The 17,695-nt window shown below is 36.2% G+C and overlaps 1 pseudogene; it reads right to left on the bottom strand.

Annotated features, from left to right (window-relative positions):
* Positions 1-15,918: 15,918 nt before the first annotated feature.
* On the bottom strand, positions 15,919-17,217 carry LOC118623357 (annotated as a pseudogene).
* Positions 17,218-17,695: the final 478 nt, after the last annotated feature.

The following is a 17,695-nucleotide window of genomic DNA, read 5'->3' as shown; positions in this document are numbered from 1 at the left end:
CTTTCTCTAATAATCAATTTTAAATCTTTAAAAATAAATAAACTAAACTTGAGTATGATCTCCTCTCAAATTGTTCCTTTGTTTAGCCTTTCATGTGGATATGATGGTCATTTTTTGAAGGGTAGAAACTTAAATAAACCACACACCATCACCATCACTATTACTAAAGATAAACTTCATGCAGGTGAACAACAAAGGCAACAGTGCAAAAGCAATGGACCAACCAAGATCAACATGATCCTGAACAGAAGGAGTGCACAGGTGTATGTACAAGACCCAGTTACATATATGTGAACATCAGATCCTTGGGGCAGCAATTCACAGTGTCAAGAAGCCATTGTCTGTCACCCAGTATACAGAGCAGGGTGCAGGCTCTGGGGTAAGAACCTGAGAATCAGGGCCCAGTCAGCAACTTCCAATCAATGCTCTGAACGTAAACATGAAAACAATATTGCAGTTTTCAATCTTACGATCTACTGAACTAAACAAATATTTAATGAGTATTACATTACACATGCCATTCCCAACTCTAAATTTATAACCATAGAACACATCCCAATAAATTACATTTTTGTTGTGTTTTATTTGTTAATCCTCACCGTAAGAACTTTTTCCATTATTTATTTATTTAGATAGAATGGTAGGGAGGAAGGGGGAGAAAGAGAGAGAAGCATCGATGTGAGAGAGACACATCGATTGGTTGCCTCCTGCACAACCCTGACCAGTGCCAGGATAGAACCTGCAACCCAGGTACATGCCTTTGACTGGGAATCAAATTCAAAACTTTTTGGTCCTCTGGCCAATGCTCTACTGAGCCACACTGACCAGGGCAAGAAATTACATTTCAATTTACCTACTTTAAATATTGACACAAAAGTATGCCGTCTTGCCCTACAACATTTCAATTCTGATCTCTTAATTGTGTATTCCAATTTTGCTTCACAAAAAATAGATGGTCTTTAAAAATTGCAACAAACACAATGTTATTTGGATGAAAGGGAATTTTCTTGAAAAATATCTAATGGAACAATATCATTTTTGAACAGATGGTAAATCTTAACTTTTATTTTTGCAATGCACATGTTGTTAACACTTGACCTGGTATGTTCCCTTCGGATAACGATCGTAACATGATAAAGTGAAGAAAAAACAACTAAAACTGTTATCCTGTTAGCAACTAAGATTAATTTGATATAGCAAAGCATGGCTAAATAATCTGGCAAAACATGAGGCATTTTGTATATCTATTTTAGGAACATAAACTAGCCTTTACAAAGGACAGTGAAAAGCAGGTATGTTGCAAATTTCAGATTAATTAAATTGCTGTTTAATAAGTCCTATTAGGATGCAAGCGTTTTTCATGATTGCTGTCACAAGCTGGGTTTCAGTTTTGTTTGTCGAGCTTCCTATTTATTTAAGTCATTCTGTTCCCCCATCCCAGCCCCCATTCCATTGCATTGACGTGAACCCAAGCACAGTAACATTAGCCTAATGCATGAGAACAATGAGGAGAAGAAAAAAAAGACTGAAGAAGTAAGTCTAATTACTCTAGTTTCATAGAATAAGCTTTTAAGGCTAAGTTCAGACTACGGCAATTACCCACCTAATTGCTCTAGTTTGAAGCTAGTTTGAAAGGATGTTTTCAGCAATGCGAGGGGAAAACATGCAAATTTAGTGGATTGGTTTGATCCCGATTGCCCTTTTTATTAAAGAAAAACCCCGTGAAGTATTGAGATGACATTCCTTGAGCATACTTCTAATGTACCACAAAGCCTTTCCTGATAGACTGCAAGCCAGCGCGAGCCGCATGAAAATCCACGTACTCACCTTACTCTCAGAACTGATCAGTGAGCGGAAAGAATATCTCTAAAAATACACAGCCTGCATTTGTAGAGACAAATCTGGCCGTATAAAATCTAATGAATGTTCTTTTAAAAATTGATACCACTTTTTTATTCTTTTGTTTAAGAGTGTTCTAAAAAATTATGTCCTAATATAGCCTGTTGGTTTTTATAACCCAAGTCCCTTAAATGGCAAGACCTATGTATCTGAGTTAGAACTGACTGATAAGACACCCAGTGGGACACAATTCTGAAATAATATCTGATGGAAGTGGTGTTTCTGAAGAAGGAAGGAAGGGAAGAAGGAAGGGAGGGAGGGAGGGAGGGAGGGAGGGAAGGAGGAAGGAAGGAAGGAAGGAAGGAAGGAAGGAAGGAAGGAAGGAAGGAAGGAAGGAAGGAAGGAAGGGGGAGAGAGGAAAGGAAGGGGGAGGGAGGAAGGAAGGAAGGAAGGAAGGAAGGAAGGAAGGAAGGGGGAGGGGGAGGGGGGAGGGAGGGAGGGAGGGAGGGAGAGCACACACTGCTGGGGTTTGGCATCACTTTCAGGAATTGATTGGACATGAAGACAGAGAAAGAGATATAAGGAGAATTATTCAAAACTAGTGTAGATTTAGGGAAAAAGGAATCAAATCATCTAAGCCAGCCTCCTCACTGTAATAAGAGGAAACTAAACTTGAAAAAACTGGCAGAGTCACATGATAAAGTAATAATACAGCCTCTTCTCAACTCCAGGTTTCCTGACCGCCCATCTGTCTAGTCAGAGTTTATAGATGGGAAGAAAAAAAAAAGGAAATTTGTCCAGGTTAGTTTATTGGACTAGGAAAAGGGCACAAGTGGCTTTTAACTGCAGTTTAATCTCTAGGGGAACTGAAGGCATCCATCAAAGCTCTGTACAACACAGGACACTTAGGACTAAGAAGTCAACAGGTAGGACGTGCTGAAGGAGAGCTATAGAAACAACTATGTGGCCTGGCTGGTGTGGCTCAGTGGCTGAGCATCAACCCATGCACCAAGATGTCACCAGTTTGATTCCTGATCAGGGCACATGCCCAGGTTGCGGGCCAAATCCCCAGTGGGTGCATGCAGGAGGTGGCTAATCAATATTCTCTCTCATTGATGTTTCTATCTCTCTCTCCCTCTCCCTTCCTTTCTCTCTAAAATCAATAAAGAAAAAGAAACTATGATGCAAAGAATGAAAAAGTTGAAAGATAGCATCAGGAGGTATTTAACAGAGGAATGAAGATTTATGTTTTGGTCTAATGTTGCTGAATATTTTCTACATTCTCAATACCAGATTACCTGGGTGCTCTGGGTGCTTTTAAAGAAGTAAAGGCAGAACATTTAAAATATGTGATTCCATTGTTTCATGTCGCTTGTCACTTTTCTTCTGATGTCCATCTGTGTGATAAAAGAATAAATAAGAAGAGAAATTAAGATAGTAGACAGACACAATAGGGAAAGAATATTTGGGCTCTTTATTTTATAAAGCCAATATCTTCATAAAGAGTAACTTGAAAGATAATTTACTTCATTTAAGGAAAGCAAGGAGGAAAACTTTTATTGTTTATAATAATTAAGAAATAATAAAAAAGGCAACAAATTGACCTTATGGTTAGGCTGGAAATTATACCGTTTTAAAATTTGTGATTATGCTTAACTCTTTTTTAAAAATATATGTTTTTAATGAATTTTTAGAGGCAGAGGAAGGGAGAGAGAGAGAAACATTCATGTGAGAGAAAAACATCGATTGGCTGCCTTCTGTATGCCCCCTACTAGGCAGGAATGAAGCCTGCAACCTGGCCATGTGCCCTGACTGGGAATCAAACCAGGACCTCTCAGTCCATGGGACAATGCTCAATCCACTGAGCCACACTGGCCAGGCATTAACTCTTTTTGATATTAAAGGGGAAAAAAGAACTGATGTATTCTCTGTGATTCTACTGGTGATTCTTAAGGAACACCAAGGATGACAAATACCTGGTATAAATGTTCCTACTTCCTGTTGCTTCACCCATTGCAGACCTTATTATAGTCACTATATAAGAGATGGTCAATTAATTTTTTGTTAGCTTGTCATTCCTGCTTTAGATTAGTTTTCAACAAACTATTTCTCTGAAGAGTCAGGTACTAGATAATTCAGGCTTTGTGGTCATGAGATCCCTGTTACAACTACTCAAACCCACTGCTTTGATTCCAAAGCAGCCACAACAACATATGAAAGACAGTTCCACTCTATTTCACTAACATTTATTCACACACAAAACAACAATAACAACAACAACAAACAACTTGGCCCACAGACCACAGTTTGCAGACTCTGTTTTAGAGGTATTAAGTAATATTACTATCTACCTAATGACAATAATATGTTCACTTCAATTAAAAAAACTTAGGAGGAAATTCTATTGAGCTTGAAAAAAACCAAATCTATGAGATGACTGTAGTTTAATCAGTTTCCTCTAATCAGCAACCCCAAATGTAATGTAGTTAGTAGTAGAAATGAAAATATCTCACCCATTACAATGTTCTCACCCATAACTGGGGCCACATTATAACTCATGGGCTCCAGGCACATTTACCCGTGGGCCTGTTTTCAACTACCGTGTGCAAATGTTATTCAAGGAGAGTCAGAAAAAGAGCTCTTCCAAGGAGTTGAAAGGCAAAAGAAGTAATGAAGAATAGTCACCAAAAAGGCAATTTAGAGAAGTCAAAATAACCCCAGAAAGAAATGAAATAATGGTTTCCCTTTCCTCTGAAATAACCTGCACCCAAAAGTCAAATCAAAGCATATATCTTTCTTCTTCATTAGTAAAATAAAATCATGTAATGTTTGTTTATATCCAAGATTATGTCAGGTAAACTGCAAAAATCTATGGACTATTTCTATAATTGTGTAGATAATATCTCTACATTGTTTAAATACACTTGGTTCTACTTGAAATAAATTAATTGTGCATTAAGCTACAGTATGCAAAATAAAAATAATGTAATTTTATTATATCACCTTGATTTGTTCATAAACTGCATGTAGTGGGCAGTGCACAGATCACTAACTAGGTCCTAGTAAACCCATTGCTATATACAACAGAAGTAATTTAGCAAAAATAATAGTTGCTATTTTCACTGATGCCTAGCTTATATTGTAGCTAGCTTATATTGTAGCTGGTATTTCCTAATAGGTACCTTTGGAAGAGCAGCAAAAACTTAATAACCAAGCAATGGCTATTCAGATATATAGGATATATGAAAGAAAGTCTACTACAAGGGGATTGCCTAGAAAGAGTATAACAAAAAAAATTTAAATGATCCTTCTATCAGGAAAGTTAAAGCAATGTATAGGCAAGACATGAATCAATAATTGAAAAATTAGCAATCCAATCTAATTGACTTTAGGTTAGATTGACTAAATGTTTTTCTTTATAGGAAGCTTATGAAGAAACAAAACACTTTTTTCATACCTGTTTCCTTTATAACCTGTTCTGGTTTGCCATAGCCCTTGTACACTTAAGCTAATTTTGTATTCAGTGATCTGTTTAAAAAATAAAAAATAGATACATGCAAAAGATGAAAGATAACCTTTCTTTTCATATTTAATGAAAAATCTATTCAATGATATAAGACAATAAAATAAAATAAGGCATAGACTTGAAAAGGAAGAAACAGTTATTTATCAAAGAACATAAAGTCATTTCTATAGGAAATTAAAGAAAAGCTGAGGATATAGTGAGAACTAGTAAGAGAATTCAGCAACATTGCAAGAGACAAAATGGAAATGAACAAATCTATAGCATTATTATGGGGGGAGCAATAATAAAGTAGTAAATGCAATAATTATAAAAAATGAGTCCATCCACAGAATTAAATGATGTTATCTAGGAGCAAATGTGACGAAGTTCAAGAAAACTACAAAATGTTATTCAATATTATAAATAACAGCTAAATGAATGAAAAGTTATACTATGGTATAATATTAAGAGGACTTGATATTAATAAATATCAAATCCCACAAAATTAATGTGTACATTCAATAAGAAATATAGTCAAAATGTGACTATATGGAACAGGAAAAGCTGACTGAAAATTCATAAGAGTGAATATTGGGCCAAGAATAGTAAGGAACATTTTAAAAAATGAGAAAAAGGAGTGAGAAATAACCCTAGCAGATATCAAAATTTATTATAATTTTAAAGAAATTAAAATAGAGACAGAGGCATGGATACATGGAAAAGATTGACAGCTGTCAGAAGGGAGGGGCTTTGGGGGACTGGATCAAAAGTAAAGGGATTAAGACAAAAATACACACACACACACACACACAGACACACACACACACACACACACACACACAGACAACAATGTGGAGATAGCCAGAGAATAGGAGGGGTTAGGGGTAGATGGAGCTGGGCAAAGAGGGAGAAAATGGGGATAGAAGGAGACCTTGCTTGGGATGATGAGTGCATGATGCAGTGTCCAGATTCTTTATTGAGTTTTACACTTGACACATTGTATGTTTTTTGCAAACCAATATCACCCCAATAAATTCAATAAAAATGATATTGAGCTCTGGCCTGTTTTGCTCAATGGTTAGAGCATCGGCTCACAGACCAAACAGTCGTGGGTTAGCTTTTGGTCAAGGGCACATACCTCAGTTGCGGTTTGGTCCTGGTACTGGTTGAGGTTGTGTGGGAGGCAACCAGTTGATGGGTCTCTCTCACATTGATGTTTCTCTCTCTCTCCCTCCCTTCCAATCTATCTGAATATAAATGGAAAAATATCCTCTGGTGAGGATTAAAAAAAAGATATTGAGGTAAGACAAGACAGACTCAAGGAACATAATAGAGAGTCTGAAAGATCCTTACATAAATAGATAGGAACTGGTGTGATTTAGAAGGTGGCATCAAAAAGGAGTAGTTAAGAATACAAATATAAAACTCTAATCCTCAGCAAGCACATTACTAGACATGCAGTGTAGGAACAAAATCTTACCATGTCAAAAAATATTCACTGTTTTTTGCTTGTTTTATATTCTGTATTGTTTTAAATTTATTTTAGAAAGAGAGGAAGGGAGAAGGAGAGAGAGAGAGAGATAGAAACATTGATGAGAGAGAACATCAATTGGCCACCTCCTACATGCCTCCCAGTGGGGATTGGGCTCACAACCTGGGCATGTGCCCTGACTGGGAATCGAACTGGTGACCTCTTGTTGCATGGGTCGACGTTCAACCACTGAGCCACACCAGCCAGGCATTCATTGTTTTTTTTTTGTTTTTTTTTATAGTTAAAAAATAAAATTGACTTGTAGAAAAATAAAGGAATAATGGATTAAAACAATTCAATACATATACTCAGCAAAAATGAACTAGCATTACATTAGTCCACAAAATAAAATTTGAAAACAAAATGCTTAGTAAAAAGTTAGATGCAGAATTATATGTTATATCTATATAATTTAAAAACATGTATGTATAGTAGAAATATGAAGCAAAGATGGCAGCGTCTTTCAAGGAAGAGGGAGAAAAGAGAATTTTCCTTTTGGGTAGTAAGATGAGGTAGAGATAGGTGTGTGATTCAATATTGTCTGTGTGTTTCATTTTGGAAGGCAGAAAATAAGGGACAGAGGGTGAGAGGAATGAAGTCAAAGAAAATGACTTTTATGGTAGATACAAGAGTGAATACAGTACTCTATATGTTTGAAGTATATCATTACTTAAAAAATGTTCTACATAAACCCTGCCTTCATAGCGTTGACATATTAAAAGTGTAGTCAAGACAATGGCACAATGAATGAATACACATGAAAGTAAATTCAATAACCAACAAGTGTTCTAAGAATGAGATTTTATGTTGGAGCACTGGTGATTGATCTAGACTCATCTAGGAAAAAGAACAAGGAACTCACAAGTCTCTCTCTAGGTTTTAAAGAAGGAAGAAGGCTTAAGTTGGTGTACAATGAAAACAATCACCCTATGAATATTCTGACTAAAATATCTAGCTTGAGAGAGTGATCATACATGAACTGTAAAAACATCCTCTATAATAATGGACTTAATCTTCTAATTTGTAGGTTTTTATAAATAAAATGTGTTAAAAATATAAGTTGGATAAAATTCAAGTGTTTTCTTTTTCCCTGTAAAATGTGAAAGAGTTCAAATCTTATTGCCAAGTAAAATAATATTTAAAAGTACTTGCTATTCTTATTATTTATAGTCTAGAATAAACTAAAAATTTTGTATTATATGCAATTGGCATATATTAGTACAAAAATATGCTATACCTCAAAGGTACTATTACTATTGAGTTATCCATTTATAATTTCATATTCTGTTTACAGCATTTTTCTTTGCATTGTTAGATTTCTAACATTAAAATATTCTGAAAGAAAGGAAAATAAACACCAATCCCATATTACCTATATATTTAATAAAAATGGACCTTTCCAAATAAAGATCCATTTAGCTTATCTCAGTGTGGGCACTATAAATCTTGCATTTAAGACTATTTTCTTCATGGCTAAAATGATGTTTTATCTCAATAAAAATTTTTAAGCATATTTTTTTTGTATGTTTTATCTATGTCTTAGTTTTAATGTATAAAGAAAAGGAATTTTCCCAAGATTTTTAGGGAGCTGGTTATTTTGAAGATTTATCTAAAATGTTTTTTGGTTATTAAAATTATATATTTATACAAAGCTGTATTGGTAAATGTTTAACAACCAGCTTTCCAAAAAATATTCATACATCGATATCTATATCTGTATTGGTCAGTCAATTCTACCTAAATATACTCATATGTGTGTTTATTTTAAATTTTACTGTTATTAATTATAAATAGCAATAAAACATACAATATTTCATCTTAAATCTCATGTAGCCAATTGATACACATAGAATTCTTATATCAGTTTTTGTGAACTCTTATATCACTAACCAATCTATAATTGCAATTGATCAATGTTGGCTGATATTATTATTTACATTAATGAGTAAGGCAAAGTGAAACCGAAGACATAAGTGAAAATTTTATTTTTTTGTCAATGATGGAAACAATTTATTTGCTACATTAAATAACAGTCATAGTTCTGTAAGAATATTTCCTAAAACTTTTGAGTTGTAGATGATATAATGGCAACAGACACAACACATTTTTAAGTTTAATCTGCAATTTTTTGACACTTTCGTAAGTTTAGTCATTCAATAAAACATAAACAAGTCCTGATTTATGACATTCATCTAGGAACTTGCTCCATGTCCAGTTTAAGGTACTAACTTGGCATTATTGAAAGTGGAGTTAAGAAGAGATGTGTCAAGCCTTTACATAGTATTTGCACCATACAGATAAAACCAATGTAAACAAGTTCAAGAACATAGATAATAGCAAAATGTAGAAAAATAACTAGGAGGTAAAGAATTTTGAATATTTGTAATTACTTCAGTTTTAATATAATTTACTTAATTATAAGCTTATATCATTTAATTTTTAATTATGGTGAGGTTTAACAACCAGCTCACAAAATTTCTGAAAATTTATCAGTAGGCTCTTGCTAGCTGGTTTTATTTAGATCCCCTATGTGTATAGACACAAACACACACATGTAACATTGGGCTAATGTAATAAAATGGTGAGTATTTATTGCTTCAATTTATGTAGCATATTACATAAAATATATTTTACTACTATCTTAATATTTTTGCAAACTAGATTTTCAATGACAGGCAGATTAATACATAAGAAAATATTAATAACAGTTATATTCAGGTTAATGTGTACAAGTTAGAGGGTATAGACTTTATTTTATTAGAAACCAGAAGTTTGGTTATCCTTAAATTTTTCTCAAAAATTGCTAATCCCCCATGCAATTGACTTAAACCTTAGGCATAAAAAAATTACCCTCCCCCGAAAAGGTAAGTTTTTCTACAAAAATATGTTTTTTGTCTAAAGTTTAAAACTGCCCAGATGAACTAAATATTCTATGAACTATTAAGTATATATTATAATAAAGGAGCTATATAATAAAGGAGCTATAGTCATTGCACTTAAGGCTTCCATTTTAACTTCCTTGGGGTTCAAAGCACATAAAAATCTTTTGTTTCACCGACTTTCTTCCTCAGCCCAGAGGCAACATAAGGGAGGATAAAGAAAGAAAACTTATTCTCCCTCGATTTTTGAAAACTTTAAAATGTAATGATAGAAAGGAGCTGCAGTTTAAAACATGAAAGGTCAAAGTAGCCTACCAGATACACAGCGAATATATAACTTCTTATGGGAATCTCCGAGGCGTGAGATTATTCTGAGATTTCAATCTCGTGGTTAAATAGTAATATATCAGAAAGACGGAGAAAATAGTTGCTTTATAAAATGTTCAGGAGCCAGTCGTTTAACTCTCACAAAATGTCAGTAGCTTTATTCACAGGCTTTAAACTTAGGAATCTTGAGATATGAGTATTTAAGAAAACATCTTTCGAAAATAAAGAAACTTCCCTTTAAGATGAACTTGGAATGAAACATTAAGTAATTTTTATGAAGCAATCATTTGTGTATTTCTAACCCCTGAATGAATCTATACAGAAACACATTGATGGTCAGATTCATGCATCTGCCACCAAAGAGTTACCTTATAAAATCTCTGGGGACATAAAAAAGTATTTATTAGAAGTTCTGAAAAGTTGAACCACAGCCTCAAGTTTCTTAGGCCTTAGGCACAAATCACCAATAAGATGCTATCATCACCATCTATATCAGATGTATCTGGTGCTCTGGCCCACATCTTGGCCTCACCTCTTATTTCAGCCAAGTAAAGACACTCTTGTGTAGGTTTTAAGTTACTTTTTTTTTTTTTTTACTAATAATGTCTTGCCTCAACTGTTGGCATCTTAGCTTTCTGCATCCAACTCTTTATCCACATATGAATATCTTAGAAGTGTAGGGGAATTGATGAGACAACTCTCAATCAATGGTAAATGCAAATTGAATAATAATTTCTTCATCTTGTCTTGGATGGACAATTCTAAAAGACATTCCATACTCAGCATGATTTCAGGACGTTATTGCCCACACTTTATCACCTTGATGAAGCTTTTCTCCCCTTTCTCTTTTCTGACATCCACCCCAGCTCTTTGGATTCACCTTCCATATACCAAAAATAAATCAGACTTGCTTCCAGAGGAACTTAAGCTAAAACACAATCAAATCATCACACGGCATTTGTTGCACCAGGTTTATAGCTAAGAAAATTTATTTTTTCCATACTCCTGGGGTCATAAAAACACTCCTCATTTTATTACTATGTACCATTTCTCTTTGTTTATTAACTGGGTAGACATTGTTTCCCAGCATGCTGTTTCGAATCTGCCCATTCCTCCGTATGTGCTGGCATCTTAGCCTGCCTTACTAGAGGTACACATCCTCTTGCACAGCTTTCCTGACTATTCCCCCATCAAAGTTTTCCAAGTCTGTATGACAGGCCCTAGAAACCTTCTTTGTGTAGGATAGAATCTAGATAAAGAGTAATGGGAGAGAGAACTAGACCATTGGTACATTCATAAGTACATTTTTATAGTTACCTTCTTTGTCAAACATAAAGGAACAATCCTAGTGGTAACAATGTTATAAATCTTGTAAAATATACTCATTCATTTACTCTGGAGACTAAAATGACCCTAACGGCAGAATTAAGACATCAAATAACAATAGAAAAAGCACAAAAATGTTTTTTAGTTGGTAAGTCATTTGTTTTTCTATAGAAACACAGAATTAATTTTTAATGACCTAGAAATATGTTCTCTTTCACTGATGCTTTCTTACATAGATGTGTTCCTTTATTGAGAAAATAGTATACATATCCCTACAATCTACTAAAGCATTGTAATTCTTTATAATTGGTTTCTATGTTTAAGGTATTGGGTTAACTCAGTAAACATTGTGATATACCAAAAACTCAATAGAGAGAAAAATACATCTCCAATACTGTAACATATCTCTTTTGTGAATAAAGATTGGATTTCAACAGGAATTTCCAGAAAGATCCTTATTAGATAGTTATGTACAAACATATGCATATATGGGTACAGTTTAAACTCTTTAAATTTTACACAAACGCCATTGTTTCTTACTGAAGATGTATAAATTATGGTATTTGCTTTTTTCATAATGAAGAAATCTAAAACATTGACAATGACAACATGTTCAAAGTCAAAGGTTGTACACCGTTTGCTGTAGACTCTGGCTAGAAATCTCACATGGATACTCACAAGTACACATGTAATTTACCGTCAGAATTATCTTCCAATAGGCAATCAGAGAAGATAAATGGAAGACCAAATTAAAAAGAATGTTTATCCTTCCCTCTTTCAATAATTACAGTATTTATGTAAAGGTAGTGAAAGAAATATAGTTCATTGTTTCAATAACGCATTAACAGAAATCATGGTGATGAAATTTACCTTGATATTTATTCTTGATATAGATAAGTAAAATAAATACTTTCTAAATATTTTTCTATGTATCTGATGTTTATATTTTAATGTTTGTGTATGCTTTTCTTATTTATCTAAGAAAAGTTTTTTTAATATGTTTTTCTTGAATGTTTAGAGAGAGAAGAAGGGAGAGAGAGAAGGAAACATCTATGTGAGAAATATTGATCTACTGCCTCCTGCATGCCCCCTACTGGGGATCGAGCCTGTAACCTGGGCATGTGCCCTGACTGGAAATAGAACCGGGACCTATCAGCCCAGAGAACAATGCTCAATCCACTGAGCCACATCGGCCGGCTAAGTCAGTATTTTCTTATATCGGACTGTGGTAAATATGTGTTGCTAAAGGAGGCATCATTTTATTTTCTGCTTGGATCCAAGACAAAAGTCAATATTCCCCCAAAAAAGGAACAACCCTAAGTGAATGCACTTTATGCTTCAGAGCTTTTCTGACAACTCACCCCTTCAAAGGTTTCCAAGTCTGTGTCCCTGGCCCTTGCAAGCTTCTTTGTGTAGTGTAGAATCTAGATAAAGTGGCAGAGTAATGGGAGAGAACTCATTTGGACACTTGGGGAACATACTGACAGCAAAGGAAGGGATTAGAAAAAAGTCAGAATAAGCAGGGACAAGTAAGAGTAAAATCAATTACTTGATGTTGAGTAAATGTCTGAGTGTTAGAGATAATCAGCGCCTTTCAGTTTATAAGTATGCATAAAAATATAAATGGTGAGAAGTGGTAGACAGATAATAAAAATTTACCTAATCTAAACAATTATCTTTCATAGCAAAAGGGGATTAGTAGAGCTGGGGATGGGAGTGTAGGGAAGGGAGAGAGCAATGGAATAAGAGAGAAATTCAGACTGATCAGAAATAGAGAATTAATTTTGAAATTCACCAGCAGGTTCTGTTGGCTCTGTTTTCATATCTGACCTCTCTAGTCTCACCAGTTTCTCTTTCCAAAAATATTGCATGAGCCTCTACCCGGTCTTGCTGATTTATCACTTGTCCTTCTATGGTCTTCTATTTTCATTATAGCCAGAGGAATCTATTTAAAATATAGATTTTCAGTTAAAGTAATAAAAACTGCTAACTGATATGACAAATTAACCCTTTTCTATAATAAGTTAGAATATACAAAATAATACAAGTTTTATGAACATTAATGTCACAGTTCAAATGGGTTTTGTATAAATAGGTGAGAGCTTCACATGGTCATTAAGAACTCCAGTTCTGCATTTCATTTGCTGCGTTTCAGTCACAGGACCACATCGAAATCCAAGGGAGGCTGAATATTGGGCAGTATCTGACTCCACATTTTCTCAGATTTCCTCGGGAAATATCTCTGGTTCTACGCACCATTTCTACTGCTTCTGCATGCTTGGCACCTACAAATCTTTATCAGGAGACTTGGGCTGCTAAAGCTGCCTGGGAGTGTGGGCAGCCCACAGCCGATGACTGACTACCGCAGAAGTTTGAAAGCCCAGATCTCTTACCCCATGGTGATACAAACTCTGCCCTGAAATTTACACTCCAGAACACTCATAGGATCAGGTGGAGGTGAGGATTTCACCTGGAATTACATTCACGTTTAACTTTCCAACATTTCCCTCCCCCTTATCATTTTTTTAGTAAGTAACTTGTACATGAATCCCCAGCTCCAAGGAACCCAAACTAAGACCCTCCTCTGCATTTACTCTGCTCCAGACTCACCCAAGCCACTGCTCTTTCTTGAACCTGCCGACAGACCTCAGTGTCAGGGACATATCTGTGCTATTCTTTCTGCCTGGAATGCTATTTTTCCACATGCCAACATGGCTCATTCCTTTGTTTCCTTCAGGTCTTTGCTCAAATATCAAGTAATCAGGAAAGTCTTCCATGACTACCCTCTATTCTCAGCCCCTCCCTGTCTGTTACAGATTGATTGTTATCTTCACTGGAGGCAGACATGGTAAGCAGCATGTGTTGTAGGATATGTTTGTTTTTCTTTATAATTTTTTTCTTTCTTGATTTTTAGAGAGAGAGGAAGGGAGAGGGAGACAGAGATGGAAATTGATGAGAGAGAACATCGACTGACTGCCTTCTACATGCCCCACTGGGTATTGGGCCCACACCCTGGGCATGTGCCCTGACTGGCAATCGAACCGGCGACCTCTTGGTGCATGGGTCGACGCTCAACCACTGAGCCACACCGGCCAGGCTGTGGGATATGTTTTTAACCAAACTTAGATGGTGTCTGTCTGAAATATGCTGTATAACAAATTATGGAATCAAAACTTCTGATAATATTAACAAACAATATAATTTAAACACATTTATTGAGGATAAAATTCATGGTTAGAAGCCTTCCCTTGGAGATTTGTGCTGTTAGAGAATAAAAAACTAAGTGACATAAATAACCTTCAGAATTAAATGTGTATCCAACAAATGAAAGACAGTAAAACTTTCCCAATAGTTTTATAGGAATGAGCAAGCTTGGAAGGGAAATGAGCTGTAAAGATAATGCTGAGGTGGTAAACGCATTAATACATTAAAAGAGAAAGAGAATCAAAGCATGAAATCAAGAGTGAATTTTAAAGGTAACTTGATCGGAACATCAGGAAAGGCTGGCAGAGACAGGCTGCTAGAGAGAGGTCTGAAGCCAGACTACAGCACGGGATACATATTATCCTTTCCCTCTTTTTTTTTTTTTTTTGACCTGAAGAGACAGGCGCCCTCTGTTGCCAGTTTGGCTGGCACTTAGGATCTTTGATAAGTGCATGGAAACTTGCAGTCAAGTTGAGTCAAGTCCTTTCTAGATGTCACATAGTGATAAGGAGTCAGGCTGTCTGTCCATTATTATCCACAATGTGAGCACCTAAGTTTTAATCTGAACAAGGGACTTTTGACTGAAAGTGTGTCACCATATTGGCGTATCATATTGACTTTCTGATAATGTTCTAAAGCAGTTGAGTAAGAGAGGAAACACCACTGGGCACAAATTGTGGCATCAATTCTCTGCCAGACCGATCAATTGGATATATATATTACCTCCAGCTACATTCTTAAAATCTATTGTTTTACTTTCTCTTCAGTGCACAGCTTACAGCTTAAATAATTGCAGGTTCAAATGAATTTTAAACGAATTGAACAGGCTTTAAATTAAAAATGTGTGAACATTGTTGTTTTAGTCACTCTTAATTATTTACTGATTTAACTCAATAGATTCATATCTCTCTCTCTCTCTCTCTCTCTCTCTCTCTCTCTCTCTCTCTCATTCCCCTAAAGATAGATTCCACCAAGATTTTATGTTCATTCTTCAAATGATTTGAAACTACTTTAATGAAAAAATAAGATAATATGTATATATAGATTTTTAGATCCATTAAACTCCATCACCAAAAAGATCAGAAGTTTTGAATTTCAAATCCTCTGCCCTCAGTTTTACCTAAGTCTCTCTAACAATGATACGATTTTAAAATCCATTTATTAGACATCAATCAATGTTGTATAAAGAGAATTAAAAATACATCTGCTCAAAAAGTCTTCTAACACCATCCAGAACACTGAAGACTTTTATACATGAAACCTTTGTACGAAATTGTAAAACTCTGACAGTAACCCCAAATATAATGTCACCTGAAGGAAATTCCGTTTATATTAGAGAAATTCATCAAAATTATATAATACAAAGACTTCTTTTTGTCCCGCAGAGCCTTATTTGAGGGATCCACAGAAAGAATATCACCCCACTTCCATAGCTTCTTGAAGGACATGTTTTTCTCGCTATCCTTCTGCGTGACCTTAGCTACTGCCATCTCAAAGTCTTCCTGGGTGACATGCGCTGGCCGCTCCCGCAGGGCACACATGCCAGCTTCAGTGCACACACCCTTCACTTCAGCCCCTGATGTTCCTGGCATGAGTTCAGCAATTTTTCTCCAGTTGAGGCCCCGGTTCAAGTTCATTTTTCAAGAATGATCTTCAAAATGTCCTGCTCAGCCTCCTCCTTAGGAGGTGGGAATTCTACTTTTCTGTTGGTGTGCCCTGGGCAAGCAAAGCTGAGTCCAGGATATTGGTCCTATTAGTACCCATGATAACCTTGATATTCTTGGTGGCATCAAAGAATCCAGGTGGTTGAACAGCTCCAGCATGGCACGCTGCACTTCACTGTCCCCTCCAGAAGCCCCCTCCAGTGGTGAGGAGCCAATGGAGTTGATTTCATCCATGAAGATGATAGATGGAGCATGTTCTCGTGCCATGACAACAGCTCCTTCACCATTCTCGCCCCTTCCCCAATGAATTTCTGGACCAATTCAGAATCAGAGACACGAATAATGGTATAGTCTGTACGATGAGCCACAACCAGGGCCAAGAGCACCTTGCCAGTGCCTAGGGGTCCATACAGTAGCACTCCTTTGGGCTGTACAATGCCCAGTGCTTCAAAGAATTCGGGGTGCTTAACAGGCAGCTGGATGACTTCTTTGATCTTCTTGATCTGCTCGTCCAGTCCACCAATCATCTCGTGAGTTGAATCTGGCACCTTCTCCACCATCATCAGTGATACCAGTGGGTCTATTTTGTTGGGTAGGATCTTGTGCAGAGTGTAGCTGTCATTTCCCAGAGCCACCCGGCAGTTGGGTGTCGCATCATTGATGTTGATGTTCTTGTCCATATCTACAACAAACTTGCCATGAGGATGTACCTTAACCAACACTTTCTTCTTCTCCATGGCCCGACTACTTCCCCACATAGGAGCCCTGTTGCTGCAGCAGCTGTAGCTCCTCCCGTAACAGGCGAATTTCTGCATTAAGCTCATTTCTCTGTGTCAGCAGCCTCGGGAGATGTTGGCTCGTACCATTCACAGCCGGAGGTCTTCAATCTTTGAGAGAGTACTGGCGGAGTCCACTGCCTGCCTTCCTCTCGTCCAGCTCCATCTCATACGACTTTCAGAACGATCAAGAGACGGCATGCACGGGAGAGCTCTACACCGAGTCAGGCACTGCACAGACCCGGGGTGTTCTCACCAAGTGCGGATCCAGGAGGACGGAAGGGTTTCCTATCCCCTGAGACTTGCGAACCCGCCATTCCTGCTCCCCTCCCATCGCTCCTCTCCCTCCGCCTCCACCGTGTCCTCCTCTCCATCCCTGCCCTGACCCCAATACAAAGACTTTGTAAATTTATCCCATAATATTGCTCTACATTTTGGTATTAAGAAAAATTACTTAAGCCAGCTTTCACTATAAACATTTAAAAAGTAAGTACTTTCCAATTTCTTTAACTGTTTAGTTTTGGTAGATTCTTATATCATTTAAATGTATGTTGTTTAGAATTATAATACTAATGAATTACATTTACTAACTATTAATGATTTACTAAGCAATATGGTAAGCCATTAATATGGGTTAATTTAAT

The sequence above is a fragment of the Molossus molossus genome, unplaced genomic scaffold, assembly GCF_014108415.1.
Source record: "Molossus molossus isolate mMolMol1 unplaced genomic scaffold, mMolMol1.p scaffold_m16_p_10, whole genome shotgun sequence".
Lineage (NCBI taxonomy): Eukaryota > Metazoa > Chordata > Mammalia > Chiroptera > Molossidae > Molossus > Molossus molossus.
The sequence above is the reverse complement of the archived record's forward strand: the minus strand, read 5'-3'. Positions and strand labels throughout refer to the sequence as shown.